The sequence below is a fragment of the Sinocyclocheilus rhinocerous genome, unplaced genomic scaffold (assembly GCF_001515625.1).
Source record: "Sinocyclocheilus rhinocerous isolate Xijiao unplaced genomic scaffold, SAMN03320098_v1.1 scaffold1569, whole genome shotgun sequence".
Lineage (NCBI taxonomy): Eukaryota > Metazoa > Chordata > Actinopteri > Cypriniformes > Cyprinidae > Sinocyclocheilus > Sinocyclocheilus rhinocerous.
In genome coordinates this window covers 537,561-558,702 of record NW_015663506.1, presented here as the reverse complement: position 1 = coordinate 558,702, position 21,142 = coordinate 537,561, and the positions used below count along the sequence as shown (strand labels likewise).

Sequence of the window (21,142 nt, the reverse complement as noted above, 5' to 3'; positions counted from 1 at the left end):
CCGCTGCTGCGTTATTCATTCAAAATATTAGAGAAATATAGAAGCTCAATGCGGAGAAGATCTTGATTAGGTTAAAACCGAAACCAAGCCATTCACACAGAATGCATAATCAGCGCATTTTTCGACGGACAAATATGACTGCTGCACTCGCATCACACAGAAGAGATGTATAGAAAGCCATGCAAAGTTAAATAATTTAGACGTGATGCACGTTTTTTTATAGACAGTTTCCTTGTGTCGACAATTTAAATGCGCTGCATTATTTTGCTCATTGCGCCCTCTTTGTGGCCTCGGGAGACAAGACAAAAGTTTCCTTAAAATCTATTTAATCTGCATATAAAACATTAGAAATGAGATATTTGTTTAATTTTTATTGTGTTTGATTGTTAAAACAAAAAAATATATTTGTTGTTTGTCTCAATAAATTGGGTTAATTTAAAAATACAGTGGTTAAATAAAAAATTCTATTGATCTCTGTTTTAAAAAAGGTTATAAAAAATGTCAATAATTATCGATACCGAACGATATGAAACATTATATTGTTGATACATTTTTTAGCTATATCGCCCAGCCCTATCCTCAGATCAGTGGCAGAACACTGTGGAGAACCTCAAGGAACCCGTGAAACTTACAAAAGGATCTAATAAGTTCCTACAAGAACTCCAAAGACTGTCAATGGTTCCTTCCCCCATCACAAGGGAATGGCATTGAGAGACACTTAAATTATATATTGAACTTCATTGAGTACACATCATGATAATTGAGGCACGTTCAAAATGATGCCTAGAGGTTCTCCAGAGGGTTCCTCCAGCGTGACAGTCTGAAGATCTCCAAACAAGCCTTTTAATGTTTAAAGTGGTGAATCATATTTTGTGAATAAGAATTAGGTTACTCATTTGTGAATCATATTTTGTGAATATATTCTTTCTGAGACTATTCTGACCCCTAGAGATAGATCAAGAAACTTATATTGTTTCAACGTCATCAAAAAACAGCATTTTACATTTTTTCTTTTTTTTTTAGAAATGAATCTGCCTATAAAATATTTTCCTGTTACCCTAAATTTCCAAACAAACTTGCACTGACATACACATCTGCATTTGCACTTTTCTCTGCCTGCAATGAAGTATAAAGACATAAACTGCTTTCGGAGACACTACAACAACAAACCTATAACAGCAACAACAACAAAAAAACGCACAAAAGTTGCAGAACTTTTATGGCATTTCTATACTACACTCACATACTTTAGGATTAAATAAATAAAGTAAACAATTTAAAAATAAGAATATATAAAGTATTAAAAAAATGAAGTAAAATAGCCACTTTTAAAAATGAAGAACAATGCCAATGTGAATGCTAGACCTCAATTATTGTTCTTTCAGTGGCAGTAAAAGATGACAGATGCTGCTAAATCATCATGACTGTTAGTGTACTAGAGGTGAGTAAGAACAGTAACACAGCGAGGCTGATAGTGAGTACTGATGAGTGAGTGTATGGAGTCTAATGAGGACACCCCATTGCACAGCAGAGTGATCCGCCACTCTAATGGATGACTGAGGCCTAGACCCAAGTGAAGGGTGCCTTGTTGAAACCAATTCAGTATCAGCATGGATGGCACTTAGGCAGCAATTTATCCAAAGCTCTCTCTCCCCGCAGCATGCTGGCTTCCTAATGCTGGAGATCTAAGGCCAGGGCTTCACGCAACACGCTGAGAGCACTCACAGCACGTACTCGTGTTGCCCAACAGCAGCTTCTTATCAATCTAAATGAATAATGGATTCACATCTAGACCTGTCCTAAATAGTGCGATGAATCTATCGAAAAGAAGCTTCTCTTGAAAGGCAACCTATCAGTCCTGTGCATCAGACTAAATGTTTGTGGAACAGCTGCTCTCCATATAAAAGCTACAAGGGCTGTTTTTGTGAAAGGAACATAAGGCACTACAAGAGGAACCCAATCGATTCACTTCTTAAGTGGATGACTACACAAGAAAAGGAATCATTTGTGTGTACATAAGAAGTGGGGCATCTCTTAAAGGAATAGTTCATGCAAAAAACTAACTTCTGTCATCATTTACTCACCCTCATGTTGTTTCAAACCTGCATGACTTACTTTCTACCGTGGAACACCAAAAGAGATGTTTAGAAGAATGTTCATGCTGCTTTTGTCCACACTATAAAACTGAATGGTGAGAAATGTCTGTCAACTTGAATGTTGGTCAGTTCTGCTATTATATGAGTTCAGATGACTCGGAATAGTATATTGGTCAGCCTCTGGTCACCATTCACTTTCACTTTATAGAAAACAGCAGCAATATTCTCATACCCTGTACACTTCTCCTATTATGCTCCATAGAAGAAAGAAAATCGAATGAAATGAGGATGAACATTTCCATTTTTTAGTCAACTATTCTTTTAACAAAAATTTGTATGTGATTAATTACAAATATTACAAGATGTAAAATAACTTGCCACAATCATAGATATAAATGTCTTCAACATCACCTTTCAACTGCTTCTTTATGAGGACCATCAACTCAAGTTCAACTTTGATAATCTTTCTCAAAGCACTTCAAAAGATGGGTGCAAACACACTCATTTAGGTGGCAGTGGCTTTAACCCAAATAATGTACGATTCGTCATAGGGCCTTTCGAAAATAACAGGGGAAAATATTGGTGAGGAAAGTAGAGAAGGAGAATAGGCATGATAAAAGTTCACCACTTTGCATGTAATATTAGTAACATCTGAATCAGTATTTTGGGGGCCCAGTGTGTACAATGAAGTGGTAAACAATGAGTCATAAATTCACAGGACACAAGCAAAATTTAAAAACAAAAATTCCCATTACCTCATTCCAATTTATTATTCAAATGATAAACCAAATATGAGGCATCACTAACTATTACTAATGTTTATGGGAACAATAATAAACCATCTCTGGCAGAACAGCAATATATTATTATTAGGAGCCAAGCATCAAAGGTAGTTTTATTATAGACACTTATCAGATTGTTATTATTCTGTCATTGCAGACTATGGCAGGACTGCTAGAAGGAAATTTGTTCAATTTGGGCTGTAGAAATAAAGTAAACAGTTTGGAGCCATCTACTATTCATGAAATATGAATATGATATCATTGCTTATAACTATAAATAACATGGTTTAAAATCATTTAAAGTCTTTAGGATTGAAAGATACAATATTTGTCTATCTTAGCTGTACATTATGCATCGGTTATTTTAATATTACACATAAAATGCTGTATTTGACTAACAATTCAGCATAACAAGGTGAAATTTGATATGTGCCATCTGCACAATCCTCTTTTTCAAGAAAAAAAAAGTTTTTCGTCTTAATGTTTGTTTTGCCATGGTCAGCCACATTGTTTGCCCACCATTTTAAAACTTCATGGAAATTGTACTTTTCCCACACCGTTCATCAAATTTTCACCAAAAAATGGCAGATCATCTTTAGACCATGTTTTTTTTTACCAAAACAGTTGTCACAACAATCACAACAAATTTTGGACAGTGCCAATTATTGCTCAAAAATAAGCAATTAGATTAGCTACAAAACAATATTTTTTTTCTTCACCGGGAATGCTATATTCAATATTAGTTTTACAATACTGTAATATATCATAATAATTACAATAGTCTATATAAAAAATGGAAATTGTACTTTTCCCACACCGTTCATCAAATTTTCACCAAAAAATGGCAGATCATCTTTAGACCATGTTTTTTTTTACCAAAACAGTTGTCACAACAATCACAACAAATTTTGGACAGTGCCAATTATTGCTCAAAAATAAGCAATTAGATTAGCTACAAAACAATATTTTTTTCTTCACCGGGAATGCTATATTCAATATTAGTTTTACAATACTGTAATATATAATAATAATTACAATAGTCTATATAAAAATTGGAGAACTTGAAACAACTAGATTAATTTTTATCATTATTATCATACACTACTTTTTTTATCTACATATAAACAAATCAATAGCTATAAATATAGATTATTGAATATTTCAAATAACATTTCATATAATATCCTATAGCTAGCTCTTGAAATTCCTTGGGAAAAAATATCAGCGTATGAAATCCACACATACAAAAGGCATTGCACAGTGAAAAGCATTGGGAAAACTGACTGGAAGTGAAGAAACGCTAAGGATGCTGTACACACACAGCTGCCGACGACCAGACGCTCACGGGGGCGCGTTCTCACACGGTACCGAGAGCTGTCCGGTCTGCACGGCGCGCACATGGATCACAAAAACACGCAGGAAAGTTGCACACAATACAAGAATTCAGCGCTCCACTGCATTTGCAAGCGGGACTGCGCGAAAGTACTGAAAAAAACGTACCTTTTGGTTTTCGTTCTTTGTCTTTTTCCAACAAAACTCTTCCAAAAGCGGCGTCTGGTTTTATGATTATTAAATTCTGAAATATGACGCTCCGTTGAGTTACGCGACGCTTCACTGTCCAATGTCCAGTGAGGTGACGCGCGTTCGGCGGGTAAGCGACGCTTCCTTCGGCTCTCTGTTATTGAATTAACTCTCACGCACTCTGTAGTTTGAACTACGGAGGGACTCTCAAACTAGTTGGTTTCCGCGCTCTCCCCTACTGCCAGAATTGGGATATTCCGCGCTTGCTACATTGCTCTCTCTCCTCCTCCTCCTCCAGTGCAAATTCACCTGCTGCCTACAGCCTGTCACACACCGAGTCCTTGTGCATTCCAGTGGGCATCGTTTCACATCTTATTAGTTCTACCTGTTCCATTTATAGAGTTCTGCGCTGATGGCCAATAACAAGATCTGCAGGCAATCTCATAAACAACATAATTACTTTTTTACTTTTAAAAACGCACTTTCTGAACATGAGTTAATTAGCTAGTGAAAGTTTCGGCAATGCTGGATTAAAGAAGAAAAACTTGTACCAAAAAACAAAACAAAGTATTTGCATTTCCTGAAGGAAATACCACAAAGAAGCACAATAGTGTTCAAGTGGCAAGTCTCTCTAGAGAGAGAGAGAGAGAGAGAGAATATATAAATATATATATATATATATATATATATATATAATATCTATTTGTTCTATTTATTACTATACATATAGATAGATAGATATGACAAAACATGCATATTTACAATACAAATGCATTCTAACAATACAGATTCACATTCTGATCTTTGTATGCAGATTTTGCTTAAGAGTGTATGACCTTTAACAAAAAAAGAAAAAAAAAAGGCATTTGTATGACACATCAGGGTATTTATCATAATCAGAGCAAATGTAAACACAGTCAGTGAGGTTAAATCAAGGTGGTCTAATATGGCAGCGATGTCTGATTCATGAATGAATCATTCTTTTGAGTCTGATCTGTATTATTTTAAAACATTTTTGTAATCAATCGGACTAAATCAGTAAAAGCAGTTCTCAAGCATATTTGGTTGTAAAATATTGTCAAAAATAAAGGGTTTATCTATGCAGGAAGGGAAGATCAATTAATTCGATATGCAAATAGAAAGAATAAGAAGATCAATCACAGTTCAGTATGCAAATATTACAATGACGCTGCAGCACATTCCATTAGTCATAAGGAGATTTTCAAAATGTAAAACTGTAATAAAATTTTTGGATAAAACGCCTAAGGCTAAAATTATCTAGCAGTTTATGCTATATTAATTGCTTGCTTTTTAACACTTACGGTGGGGGATGAGAACAAACCCAAAGCAGAATGTTTAAGCATTATCAATACAGTCATTCTTACTTTTGAACATGCACAGATGTTTGTGCTTTCTTTGAGTGTGGTCCTCGAGTAGTGAATACCCGCCGGGAACTATACCCTTCTAAGGGGTTTGTGACTGAGAGACTTTCATTGTTACAGTGACTCAACCAAAACAAACCTCTCCCCTCAGCACATCTCTCTTACTGCTCCTCAGCGTCAGATGCGGAGATTCATTGAGAGATGTGCTCACAGACATGTTTTGGGGGTCTGCAGCAGGAAGAGGAGTGAAAAGGGAGATGCTGGGAGGGGCTGTGGTCCTGTATGCAGCCACTACTCACTCCTCTTTCAGGATATTTACACTCCCACACACAGTGATTCAGCTGGCTCTAATCCTCTCCTCACACACACACATAGACACACACACACACACACACACACACACATAGACACACACATACACATACTGCCGCTGGATTAGGCTGCATAAGACTCCCATGGCCAAAAGACTACGGCAAAGATTCTCCTTCTCCATGTAAAAAAGCATGTGCTTTAGATAAACCGAGGGAGTAAGTTGGCTGACAAACAATTTGAGAATTTTGAGTATTTCGTATCTGGTTGTATGTGGGCAGCTGACATGACATGCAATTCTTCTGTCCTCAAAACACAAGGTCGGTCATTTCTCTTATATGTTCATTACAGCAAAGGACACTAATTATGTCCAAAAACATCAAAGTATCAATTCAAAAGATGTTTTAATTTCTGTTAATTCATGCTCATAATCAAAGGTGAAATATCATAAGATATCAAGTACATTTTTGTCACCATAGAGTCCTTTGGAATGACTCACATCTCTTGAAAATGTTGTTAATCAGGACCCCAACAGGAAGTAAATATGACTCAGAATAGCATACCACTCTTATTTTTGGCATATAAAGATGGCAGAAATAGTAAGAGTAGGCTATTTTGAAATCAGCCAGTTTAGGTTAAGATGAGTCAAAGCTTTACTTCTAATAAGTGCCTCAAAGGAAAATCAATGACAGTTTGATTAGTTCTTCTTGGCTGTTGCAACAGTTTGGTACCTTATAAGCACAACACTGTTTCCAAGCAGACTAATAAAAAAATGAACTCAGTGACCTTGGTTCCGGAAGTATTTCTCCCACAGGGATTTTTAAAAAGTCTTAATTAAATAGTTATAAGTCATGAACCAACCCAATCACCTACATGGGGATTCACAACATTACAAAAATGTATCTGAAAATCATACAAAAATAGAAAAGACTGTACTTAACGGCTTTAATGAAGGAAAGAACTACAATCTGCAAGTGAAAATCAAATTAAAGAGAGAAAAAAAAAAAAAGAAAATAAAAAATACTGACTTGCATTATTCACAGTGCTTCATGGACCTAGGTGAGTTCTTTTGCTGCAATTTGCTCCCTCTGATTCACTGCTTGGTGGATTTTTGGAACCATGGTTATGTAGTTTTTCATGAGGAATTCTACTGTAAAATATGACTATTAAAAACAAAAGTTGAAATAATGTGGGCTAATTCCCCTATAGAGAAAATGAATGGGATTTTTACTTCCGGAACCCAACTGTTGCTCTGTTTTTGAAAATTGCAGCCATGTCAGCCAATCAGATACGAGCTTACTAGATCAAGAAAGTGCATTCCAGTTTTGTGTGCAATATGCATCAGACGGTTAGTGAACGGACAGTGGGTGGTCCATGGATGTGCTGTCTGAGGCAGACACTATAGGAAGAAGGAGAGTTTTACCTTCTACTATTAAGTGTATAACATTTCCGTGACACTACTTCCATATTAATTTCTTCAGTCCTGCGGTGTGAGAGAAAGAGAGATTTAATAAGCATTAATGAGCATATGATGCTGTAAGTGAAAGGTTTAATTATTTGTGTGAAAGCAGCATACAGTATGTGAGTCAAACTATAATAGAGTAATTCCTTGAAATGTGTTTTAAACTGCATTTTTCACATTTTATTATTTAATATATGTGCATGCATGTCATTAGAAACACATTTAAATTCACACAATAATACATATGTGAATACTCTACAGAATTTCTTTAATAGACTTATATGTCACAGTTGATATAAATAGCTAAACAACACGTTCAGTGTGCCCACTAATAAAGGAGGGTGTGAGGAGAGAGAGATATCAGACAGAAGGGGAGACAAAGAGAGAAAGTGGAGGTTGAGTTGGGTGGGGGGGTGCCAGAAAGGGTGAGAGAGAAAGAGAAAAAGAAAGAGAGAGAGCAGTACAGTAAAAGTCTTCGAATCTGCCTTGGTATTAGATGCTATTTTTAGGAAGTAGGCCAGCAACAGCTAGCAGCTTGGCGAAGGTGCCATGTATGCTTGATTATATTTTTTTCCTTCTTTTTTTCTCTGACAGAGATGAACTGAGATGCTTTTGGGAACTGATAAATGTTACAATACTGTGCCAAAATTCGAACGAAAGATGCCAGGGAAAATATGAGATGTTTCTGTTTTGACAGCTGATTGACAGATGGCTACCACATTGATCTTAAAAATGACAACTGTGCAGTTGACAATGAGTTTAGCTTGAAATCACACCAAAAGGAATACAACCGATTCACAGGATGAGTGAGACAATACTTCCACTGAAAACCAAAACAAAACATGTTTTTTTATTGTTTTTTAGCATTAAAATAAAAGAGTTCTGTTTACAAGAGAAACCTATGAATTGGGTAGGTAAGCTTTCCATATATGGTGATTGGTGACAAATTCTATTTGATTTAATAGCAAATGCATGATATTTTATTGTAAAATACTGTATAATATGTATTTTAAGGCCAGGTTCAAGTTGAAGTAGGGTAGTAAATTATTGTTCTGTCAGTTAATTATACAGACAATGACAGTTGACAGTTTTTTTTTATCATAACATGATTTTTTTTACAGAATATTTCATATTAAATTATTTAATAACATATCAATTGTGTATGTTGAAGAAAATACTTGCATACGTATACCACTGTTCAAATTTGAAAGAAGTCTCTAGTGCTTATTAAGGCTGCATTTGTTTAATACAAAATACAGTAAAAACAGTACTATTGTGAAATATTATTACAATTTAAAATAACTGTTTTTATTTTAATATATTTTAAATCATAATTTATTCCTGTGATGGAAAAGCTGAATTGTCAGCATCATTACTCCAATCGTCATTTATGATTCTTCAGAAATAATTCTAATATGCTTATTTGGTGCTCAAGCAAAAAATTCGTATTATTATCAATGCTGAAAACTGAATATTTTTTGGAAACCGTTATATATTTTTTAAGGATTAAAATGGTAAAATGTTTTTTTAGGAATGTACACTTTTGAATGGTAGTGTACAAATGTCAATTCTCTCATAACAATAGTCTCCTCCTCTCTCATGATAGCAGGATGACTTCATCATGATCAAGATGATTTCTCTGCTTTTGTGATCTCGGCTAGTGAAAATGAATTGGTACACATGCAGTGCTTAAATAATAGTTCTGGGTGTCAGCGTTACATTAAAATGAAAGTGAATGAAACTTGTCGAAACAGGGTATGTCAGAAAGGGCTCCAACAAGGTAAATTACATTCAGAAGCAGGTGAGTGGGTACTGTCAAGTGTTTCCCCTCAGCTGCAGTCTCAATTAATATAATTTACTCCCTGCACAAAGGGTCTTATAATTGCTTCACCTCATATATACAGTAGAAGCAACAGAAACATTTGATTTGATCCGATTACACTTGTTTTGTTTCCAAGGAGCAGCTGCACAATCCATCCACAAAAACAGCAACGAGTTGATAGCGATCCTATCATCTAATTTGTATGAAAGCCTATTTTTGCTACAGAATAAAAAATAAATAAAAAGGTAATTGTGACTTTTTATCTTGCAAGTCAGACTTTTTTCATTTTATGTCTCACAATTTGGACTTAATCTCCTCACAATTCTGAGGAAAAAAAATAATTTGGAGATATATCCTCAGAATTGTGAGTTTATATACAGTAGTACGAGATATAAACTCAGAATTCTGACTTTCTTTCTCGCAATTCTGAGTCTTGCAAATCTGACTTTTTTCATAATTGTGAGTTTACATTTCACAATTCCTATATTCTCTGAATTCTGAGTTTACACCTCTCAGTTTTATTTTTTGTTTCCACCATGAAATAAAAAATAAATAACTGGGACTTTTTTATCTCACAATTCTGACTTTTTCCTGCAATTGTAAGTTTACACTGTATCTCACAATTCTGAAAAAGTCAAAATTGTGAGATAAAAAGTCGCAATTACCTTTTTTATTTTTTATCCCATGGCGGAAACAAGCTTCCATGGATTTGTATATCATATATCCTAAAAATTTATATCATATCCAAAAGAAATTTTTTATTTTACTTTTTTTTTTACGATTTTTTTTTGTGTGTTTACTCTGCATTGCAACAGAACATAATCTAAACTCTACAATTAAATATTCTGATTTATAAATCTCAATGTTTAAATATAAATCAATAATAAAAAAATCTGTTTTTATAAGTTAACAGATTGATAAGAAACAGATATTTAACATAACCACTGAAAACCAGTTTAAGTGACTTTTAGTGCATTTAAGCTACATATTTTTTCAGTACATACAATCTGTGGGATTCAAACCCATGACCTCGGTGTTGCTAGCACCAAGCTCTACCAATGGAAAACTGTGTGAAGCACAACTAAATGCAATTTATGGATTCCAATCAATTTAACATATGAAATCTGCATTTTGCAATGCACATCCAACCAGAATTCAGAGTGGAAACGATCTGTTTTAAAAAGCAATGGGAAGATTAATTCAGTGATTCAGACAGGATGATAAACCAATTGGTCATCCTCTAGTGATACACAGAAAGCAAAAGGAGAAATGTGAGAAAGCACAATGCCCAACATACCCTGTTGAGTTCAGAAAAGCAGAGAGAGAGGGAACACAGGGAAATAAAGAGAGAGGTCAAAGTGAGGGCAGTTCAAAGCCCAGGGGAAATGAGCCACAGGCCGTGGGCGTTGAGAGCGAGTGGGTTACCTGTTCTGTTCTGCTGAAGCCGATGTCATTACGGTCTGGGCACACAGATCTGACAGCTGCTCCATTAGTTCTCCAGCCAGTGATCAGATAAAAGATCCCTTTGTCCTGTGAGGCCAATATACACAAGAGCAAAGGGTCTGGAAGAGATTCAGCCAATTAAACCACACAGACCTTTTCCTTAAAAGAATGAGTGGTTGCTGCATACACAGAAATACATACTCATCTCTTCTTTTCTTGTATCTATGTATGCATTGAACTTGCATTTCATGAGGTATACCAGACTACATGCATTAGTCTTTCTGCTGCTAATAAAAACAGAGATGCCAGAAAATCATAATGTCAGGTTCATTTTATAAACATTTAGCACTTAAATGTAGTTCAAGCAGCAAGTGTAACGAATCTTCGCAGAATAAACACGAAGCGTCTACTTTCGGAGCATACGCACAAAGATGCCGTCTTGTTGAACGAAGACAAGCTACAATCGCGTTATCTACCTCTGTAAATCCAACTTTGATAAATGAATGCATTAGATCTAAAGATGAATTATTGCATTAGTCTGACTAAAATCGGACTTGCAGAGCCTGTAACACACAGCTAAGGTAGTGGTATGTAAAATAACTAGCAAATAAATATTAAAGGGGTCATATGATGTTGCTAAAAAGAACATTATTTTGTGTATTTGGTGTAATGAAATGTGTTTATGTGGTTTAAAGTAAAAAAAACACATTATTTTCCACATACTGTACATTATTGTTTCTCCTCTATGCCCCGCCTATCTGAAACGCGTAATTTTTTACAAAGCTCATCGGTCTGAAAAGCGAGGTGTGCTCTGATTGGCCAGCTATCCAGTGCATTGTGATTGGCCGAATACCTCAAGCGTGTGACGGAAATGTTACACCCCTTACCATACTGTGATGCTGTGTCCGGCCGGAGCGACGAGACAAAAACATTAAAACCCATTATAAACGAGGCATTTGTTGCATCCAGTGGGGACTCCGTTTTAGGAGGGCGTGGTTGACTCTTAACTTTTATAAAGAATATCTCTTTGGATTTGAGACTTTAGTCTTTGCAACTTTACAGATCTTCTTTATGCACCAAGAGCTTGTAACACTCCAAAGATAAAGGAAAAATGGAAATCGCATCATATGACCCCTTTAAATTAACAGCTGGCCAAAAAATAAAAAGTCATCATTACTCACCCTTGTGTCGTCCAAACACAAAAAGACTAAATTTTAACGTCTAAGTTGATCACTGTTTGGGGGTTGAATGCACCAATATGATAAATGTATATTCCATCTCTTCTGAAGTCGTACGATGGCTTTGTGTGAGGAACAGACCGAAATTTAATTTGATAATCACTCCATCTTTTAACCGCTACCGGATCATTGACTCTATGAGTAGAACTAAACAGCCAGGGCTGCGTTTCCCAAAAGCATCATAAGCTTAAGTTGATCGTAGCTCCACTGGTTTCAATGGATGTACGATGTACTTAAGCTTACGATGCTTTTGGGAACACAGCTCCAGATCGATCAGAGTTGTGAACGAATCATTCAGACAGTTGTTGGGTTCAACTGATTCACTGGGAAGAATCGATTTGTACATGAGCATCCCAATCAGGGCTCTCATCACCGTGAGACAAACGCATTTCAACCAGTTCACACACTCTCACGCCACACTTTGTATTCCTCACGCCAAAAAGTAAGGGATAACTTTTCCCGCTATATACAATTAATAGACGAGGCGCAGGCATACGGAGGGAAGTTCGTTACTAAGCAACATATGGAATAAAATCGCTGTCAAAAATAATCGTACGTAAGCACACGGAACGTAAGTTCAAAGAGCAAGATCCGATGAATGCTGTAGGTAACCCCTTTATTTTATTATTATTTTTAGCATTTTAATTGTACGATTCCTGGACGAAATCACTTACTTGTGATCAAAGATAGTGAGAGCTGATGTTGGGAAGCCAAATTCGTGCTAAATTATTATTGATGCAGTCACAAACTCCAACTGCTTTGCAACTAGGTAAGTCTGATAAAAGACAGACATATTCATCCAAATAAAATTTATTGTTTTATATATTTTAAAAAAGGTTTTAAAAATACAAAGAAATTCGGCCCCAAACATGCCAACTGAGCATGTACGTCAAGCTGTGTGTAGCCTGTGTATGTGTATGTATGTGTGTGTGTGTGTGTGGGAGAGAGAGAGAGAGAGTACACATTTCAGCTTATGTTTTTTCTGTTGTGTTTGTTGAACATTTTGATGTCTTGATGACAGGTAGAGGGCTCTCATATAAAGCACCGTGGCTTCCCCCACTCAAATGCAGATGCAGAGAGAGTTTTCTCCATGGTGGGTTTGAACAAAACCAAAACTAGGAACAGTTTGACTCTGGATGGAACGCTATTATCTATCATGATGGTGCTTTATCCCGATGGTTCTTATCACCCAACACAAAGCAGAGGGTTCTGAAGTAAAAACTGTCAAAATTTTGGAAGTAATCTAATGAAGATTAAACAAACTCTAAAATTACATAATCATGACATTTTTTAAATTGTATTTAGTTTTTGATTATTTTGTTCAATATTGACCTTTATACAAACTTACCACAGTGTTTCCAGTTTACAGTGAGGATCCTTCAGTCCATCAGAGAGCAGATTCACTCCTGAGTCTCCTAGTTCATTCAACGACAGATGTAGTTCTCTCATGTGTGAGGGGTTTGATCTCAGAGCTGAAGCCAGAGCAGCACAACCTTCATCTGTCACACCACACTTACTCAACCTGTAAAGATTGAAGATGCATGGTGAACTGATACTAGCTGCAGTTATAGAATAAAATGAGTTTATTAAACGTTTGGAGAGAGATTACATCTGTTAGGGGAGGAGCCACTCAAATATTTGCAGCAGCAGCCCCTCGGAGTTCAATTTGACCTATTGTCCATAATTGACCAGCACAAATAGAAATTATAACAATTGGTAAATCTGCTAAAAGACAAAACCATCCAAGTAAAATTAATTGTTTTATATATTCAAAAATACAAATGTATCTAAAATAAAAAGAAATTTGGCCCCAGACAAGCAAACTGAACAGCAGTGCTCATTGTACATATTGTACACATACAGGATTGCAGAACTTGCCCTGAGCATGTATGTCAAGCAGTGTGTGTGAAAGAGAGAGAGGGAGAGAAAGAGAGAGAGAGAGAGAGTACACATTTCAGCTTATGTTTTTTCTGTTGTGTTTGTTGAACATTTTGATGTCTTGATGACAGGTAGAGGGCTCTCATATAAAGCACCGTGGCTTCCCCCACTCAAATGCAGATGCAGAGAGAGTTTTCTCCATGGTGGGTTTGAACAAAACCAAAACTAGGAACAGTTTGACTCTGGATGGAACGCTATTATCTATCATGATGGTGCTTTATGTGGGAGCCCTCTACCCCTGTCACCAGGCATCAAAATGTGCAACAAACACTTACAACAGAACAAAAACTTAAGCTGAAATGTGTACTCACTCTCTCTCTCTCTCTCTCTCTCTCTCTGTCTCTCTCTCTCTCTCTACACACACACACACACACACTCACAGCTTGACATACATCTGCAAGGCAAGTTCTGCAATCCTACTGTATGTGTATGTAAAATGAGTACTGCTGTTCAGTTGACTTGTTTGTGGCTAAAGTTCTTTTTATTTTTGATACATTTGTATTTTTGAAATGCATAAATCTATTCAGTCTTTTATCAGATTTACCAGTTGTTATAATTTCTATTTGAGCTGGTAAATTATGAGCAATAGGTAAAATTTAACCGCTAGCAAAAACTTGAGAGAATTGGGTGCTGCAAATATTTGAGTGGCTCCTCCCATTTGTGTGCCCCCTCCCCTAACAGATGTAATCTCACTCCAAACTTTTGCTATAACTTGAGAGCCCTGATGATGCCAATAATTAAACATGAGCATGCCAACGAGACCAACGGCAGATTCCAGTTTGTTCCTCACACAAAGCCATCATATCACATATCATATCACATGGCTTCATAAGAATTTGAATATATAGCACACAAGTCATATGGACAACTTTTGTGATACATTGTTCTTGTTGCAGCTTGAAACCCTCAGCCTCATTAGCCTTCCCCTTTTGCACAGATCTGCGTGGAATGCATAGACTTTTGTTTGGATTAATCCAGTCTATTGTATCCAGCAACATTCAATGCAATTCAAGCAAAACATCTGAAGTGGTTTCTTGTACTGAGTGTTGATAGGGGAGTAGGTATGCAGTTCCACAACACTAGAAGAATGCTACAGGGATGATGTATTTATGTAGGCCAAAAACTGGAAACAAATTAGCATTTTAGTACTTCTGGTTCCATCGTCCTCAAGTCAGGTTTTTTTTTTATGGGTTTAATATGGTCTGCAGTTAACACAAGCTCAATATTTCACATAGCTGGTGGCTAACAGTTGGCTAAATGGGATGACAAAGGTTTTCGAGGTTGTTTATAAACAGGTAAACTCACTATAGTTCACTTTTTTACAAACATCCGTCATCACTGCAATACTCTATTCAAAAAAGGAACTTTTATTAAAGCTTGTAGCAACCAACTAACAGACCAGATCGGCTGGTTTAAGCTCTTTTTTAAAACTTTGTTGGCTTGTGTACAAATTATTTATTCCAATTATCATCATTATTAATTGAAACTGGACTATTGAATATTGGTGTATTTTTTTTCTTCATATTTCTGTAGTTTTGTTCACACTGCACTGCTTCACGTCGTGCCCAAGAACATCCCTCAAGGCCTCTCATGGCTTATTGCTTCATTCTCATTCAAATCTTTTTATCTGTTTATGACTGCGACAGAGCTATGTTCTGATTCAATCATAGGAGAAATCTTGTTGTGAGAGTGAAATATGCATCAAACCATTCCACTGAGGAGTTTCAAAATATTGAAATCAAATTTTGTTGTACCTGTAAGGCCAAATTCACATCAAAATGCATTCCATCCACCTCATTGTTATTGTAAGAGCGGCCATTTGTAACTTGAATATGCAAAGCTTCTGGTGTCATACACTTCCAGTTATTTTACCTGTAAAAAAACAGCCTGTTATGCTGCTTTATATTGCAAACTGGTCCCAGCTAACAAAAAAAAAAAGTTATGAAAACATTATTTCTGCATGTTTGCTGAATGCTCATAACATCCAGTTTTTTAAAAAAAATTTAAAAACATTTTTTTCTTGGTTATACGAACAAAGGGAACATCCCATTTGGTAATTTATTTTGATAGTCTTTAGAAAATTAATGTAACTTTACAACTACATGTCAACTACCAGTAATTAGAGTATCAGATTGTCTGCTTAATATCTGCTAACATCTGCTAACAAAGACATTCTACTGACTATAAGTAACTTTGTATGCCTACATCAACTTATTCTACTAACCCTAACCTAAACAGTTTAAGAGTTAGTTAACATGTAGTTGCACAGTTACTTATAATTAGTATAATGTCTAAAGTGGACTATCAAAAGTAATTTTGCAAACATTATGGGAGAGTTACTTTTGAATGTTTTCTGAACCTTCTGAAACAAGTATTAACATTTAAAAAATGTTTCAACTAAAACATTTCAGAAAAAGGTTCCATGAATGATGAATAAATAACTTTTTTATTTTTTTAACGTTTTTAGAACATTAGGCTAGTAGCAACCTGATCTCATGACGAAAACGTACTTGTGGGAATTTGTTCACAAGATGCGAAATACGTAGCGTATGTTTCGTGAGATATTCAATGTGAAATGTTCACTGAGTGGCGCTAAAAGAGTTTCATCTCTTTCAAGGATTCCGCATTCTGAGTCCAATTCCGTGCACGCTACCGAGCAAGCTTGTTACATGGAGTGATATGTACTTTACTGCAGTGATATTTACTTATTGGTACGTATTTTGCGCCTTGCGAAAAATTTCCCACATGTACGTTTTCGTCATGAGATCAGGTAGGCTATTAAAGACCAGACAACTTTGAACGAATGTTCTATGAATGTTACTGGAAAGAACGTTTATTCATAAGTTTGAGAGAACCTTTGCCAGAATGTTAGCCAAAGTTTTAAGAACGTTCGCTGTTAGCTGGGCAATTTGTTATCATATTGTTTTAATTTAATTTCATAAACGTACTGATTTCTAGCACAAATAGTTTTACCATTCACTTATTTAATTTAATTATTTACCTAAAGCTACTAATGAATCAGAAGTCATCGTAAATGGCTTACTTCCACAATGCAAAATAAGTTGGATAAAACTTCAGATCTCCTTTAACACAAGACTCTGTGTGAACCGAGCATTGTGGGCACTTCAGACTTTTACTGCCGATATTTCAGGCTGTGGAGAACATATACTTCAACTCTACCCAATTAGTGTGGTGGCTACAAGCCACAAGGCCCGGTCTGCCCAATTGGGGGGGTGCAAAAAAGCCACAAGGCCCGGTCTGAGCCCGACAGCCTCTGCATGGCCGCTGCGCTGAGGACGCCCACACAGCTCTGCACTCGGTCGCACTCACACACAGCTGCCAGAAACACACTACTGTTTTTCAGCATCTAAGACCTCCCCCTCCACACCATGACGCCCACGCTCACACATACACACACACACACGCTGTCAAATGCAAAGCCATCTAATGCAACCACAACGCCCATGCTCACACACACACACACACACACACACACATATAAACACTGAATTCTGCACTCGTTAGGGTGCATTTGAGAAGACGAAGAGCGAGAGGGAGATAGAATGTCAAAGAGGTGGACACGAACTAAGACAACCAAAATCTCACCATTTTTTTGAAGCATGTGTGTGAGCGAGACAGAGAGTGTGTGAATTTGTGCATGCATGTGTGAGAGAGCGAGGATTAGATGCATGCATGCAGGGAAGTAGCTGAACGTGGAAATTCATTCAAACAAACTTTGTGTCTTCACGTATCATCGCAACCGTGTGGGAGTGTGGGCAGGTATTTATGTGTTTGAGTGTTTGGGAGTGCGTGTGGGTGGGTGAGCTGCACACATCTGTGTTTTTGTGTGTGAATGTATCTGTGAGAGAGCATGTGTGCGCAAGCGTAGGCTGATTTCTAGCGCTTGGGTGTGTTTTGGTGTGGGTGGGGGGTATCTGGCATCCAAAGATAGGGACTGGGACTTGGAACCGTCTGGCTGTGTCTGTCCAAGCTTTTCCAGCAAACTTTCCCATGGCTCCAGTGTGGAGTCAAAGGTCATCGCTCACTTTGGTGAAAATTATTTTCCGAAGATAGACTTCTGACGCTTGACTGAACCCTCTGCTGCCGTAGACTTTCCTTGTGCAATTAAAAATTAAAGATTCAAATTCAGTCATATAATTTCTGTTAGTCAGTTGTAGCCAGACTGTATTGACTGTCTGAATAGTCTGCTCCACTTCATAACTTATTCTAGGCAAGAACCGCTTACTTAGACAATAAAGGCCTGTTTGACTGACATGAAAAGTGGCCAATCGGTTTGTTTTGTTTTTACATGACTAGCTGTATAGAAAACACAGAGAAAATTAGCAGAAAATGTGTGTAGACTTTATAATCAGAATGTATTTTAGTTTATTATTATTGAGAACTGATTATTTCATACAAACATCTATTAAAAAGGAAATAACATTCTTTTTTTTTTTTTTTTTTTTTTTTTTTTTTCATGTGACACTGAAGACTGGAATAATGGCTGCTGAAAATTTCAGTTTTGCCATCACAACAATAAATTACATTTTAAACTATATTTCAGTAGAAAAGAGTTATTTTAAATTGTAATACTTTTTCACAATGTTACTGATTTTACTAAATAAACTTAAGCGTTTGTACTGCCTTAAAGTTTTTTGTTTTGTTTTGTTTTTTTAGGCCAAATGCATTCTGGTGTTCTTGTTCTTTTTGACACAGTAGACACAGTATTCAGCAGTGGACTTACAATGATCCTGTGCTAATTGGAGAGTCAAACCTGAAAACGACTGAACAGAGGATCTGAGATTTGAGTTAAAGTTCACCCAGATATCCTGCAACATTTTGTGGATTTTTTAAGCATGTCCCTTCCTGACCGATGACAGTTTAAATAGAGCACAAACTTCCTGTGTAAGAGAGTAAATGTTTATTGTGTGTGTTTGTTCATGAATGGGCGTATATATATATATGTGAGAAGGGAACTGAAAGGAGAATTCTAAAAAAACAAGCTTGGCGTGGGACGAGGAGTGGAGTGCTGTGACCCCAGAGCCACACACTCACATACACAGTTGTATACACGCTGGAGAATCATTGACCTGTATGAAGAGCAAAGAGGAAGAGGGACTGTGAACGGATGTCTGGTATCAACCCTTGAAGTGCCTCAACAAGTAAAGTACTTGCTAAATCATTTCAGAAGTTGAGGCAGTTTTTAACAGATTTGCAATATCAGTAGATGCCTTTGAGCATTTCCATACACTCTCAGAGAAAAAAAAAAAAGGGGCCAAAAGCTGTCATTGGGGCGGTACCTTTTTGGTTATCAGTAGTGGAAACAGTATGACTATTTGTCATCACGCACTGGTGGTACACGGTCGTCCAGTGATACAGTATCTATTTTTAATACAATGATAAAACAAATTATATTTAACAGTATGTTTCCAAAAACCAAGTGTTTCAGAAGTGGCTGGGCTTCGGCAGAGTGCCATTTGAAAATAACTTAATATCTTTGGAGGAACGGGGAAACCTGCCAACAGACAACAAATAAGACAAAAACATGTGCCAACTCATTTAATTCAATATGACTTTGAGAATAAATACTGAACACGATATGGCTTCTGCAATGAGAAATACAGTATCTGAAAATAAGAAGTGAGATTATCGAAATGACTGGACACAAAAATCTATGTAAGCTCAATAACTCCCATCAAACCGGTTCAACAGCGCTCGACTCCACACTAGGATCAAGACAGGGAATCACATGAAAGCATTACAAGCATATCTTAATGAATAAATGAAGCAAGTGACATCCTGACAGTCCCAATGAAAGGACTGTAAGCACTCAAGAATCTGAATGTGAAATGCTCACAGGGAAATCCAACGGAAATGAGACTGAATACCAAGCAAGGGAGATACCATGATCGCGAAATCAGGTTGAGGAATGAGATTAAGTCAATCAGTCTGAGTTGCATTCACACAGAGCTCATGGGGGGCTGTAATATCGTGTCAGTGACTTTGTTTTTTTTTTACTTATTTTTAATTCCCAACATTTGCAGTGATTCTCATTAAATACTTTACAATTTAAATAAAAGTATAATAAATAATAGTTGAATCATTTTTTTTTTACTTATTTATTGTTTCACTTATTTATTGTTTGAATTGTGGTAATGACATTTGCAGAAAATTCATTTGTTTCATTGATGCTTATTTAAAAATTTTTTTTTTTATCATTTTGTTACAGTATTTTTTACAGTAATGAGATGCTAATGAGAATCACCATTGAGAATAATGGTAATAATAATAAAATAATAACAATAATAATGTCCACATTTGAATGAGAATTTGAGGGATACATTTTCTTAATTAAGACAAATTGCTTTTGATGTTCTTCATTTAAATGTTCTGGATAAAAGCATCTTAAAGAAATGCAAAAGTTAACTATCATGAATTTAATGTCAAATGGTAAATGTTAAAGCTTCATTTTCTTTATTCAAATGTAATTTCTTATTTCTTTTAATAAAGGAATTAAATATAACCATACAGTTTTGACAGGTTTCATGAGATTCCTTAAGGGTCTGTCATTAACACATTTCTACCAAATCCATTAATGGTTTCGTTTTACAGTAAATGTGTCTATATATGCTTGAGGTATCAGATGTAAACAAATCCCATCATGCAGGAACGTATACTCGAAGCCTAGTGAATTACACCTGTGGTTAATTTGTAGGTGCTTAAATGCCGCTGGCTGAATTTAGAATATGAGCTAGTCCTCCAAATAGCCCTGTCAATGCAAAGTGCCACTGCAACCAAACACAAATTTCTGTCTCCACGTCCAAGTAATTATGCACTGCCAACTCCCTAGAGTCAAACTCTGCATCCAATATTCCTCACAAAGGACTTCAGGGCTGCAGCATGGGTGTGTGCTGCCCACGTCTTCCTGTGTGTTTCAGGGCACCACCTACATTTGAACACAATAATGACCAGTGTCCTTCCCACCCCCTGTACACACACCACGTTAATGAACTGTAATCACATCTCTGGGCCCCTGGTGGACCTGGCTGTGTGGGTGGGGCTTCTACCACTAGCAGAGTCTGATTGCCGCCCACCCTTCCATCCATTTTCTGCACAGCATGGCTAATGAGGAATGATCCAACCAATCAA

At 36.5% G+C, this 21,142-nt stretch overlaps 2 protein-coding genes across 2 annotated transcripts in view; both read right to left on the bottom strand.

Moving 5' to 3' along the window:
• LOC107728906 (NGFI-A-binding protein 1-like) overlaps window positions 1-4,632 on the bottom strand; it is a 23,300-nt gene extending 18,668 nt beyond the window's left edge. The window contains exon 1 of the mRNA XM_016539221.1: window positions 4,379-4,632. The gene's annotated coding sequence lies outside the window, so the exon portion shown is untranslated. The remainder of the gene's footprint in view (window positions 1-4,378) is intronic.
• A 12,433-nt stretch (window positions 4,633-17,065) lies between these two features.
• Window positions 17,066-21,142, bottom strand: part of LOC107728923 (major facilitator superfamily domain-containing protein 6-B-like) — a 35,630-nt gene continuing 31,553 nt past the window's right edge. The window contains exon 8 of the transcript XR_001638528.1: window positions 17,066-17,076. The gene's annotated coding sequence lies outside the window, so the exon portion shown is untranslated. The remainder of the gene's footprint in view (window positions 17,077-21,142) is intronic.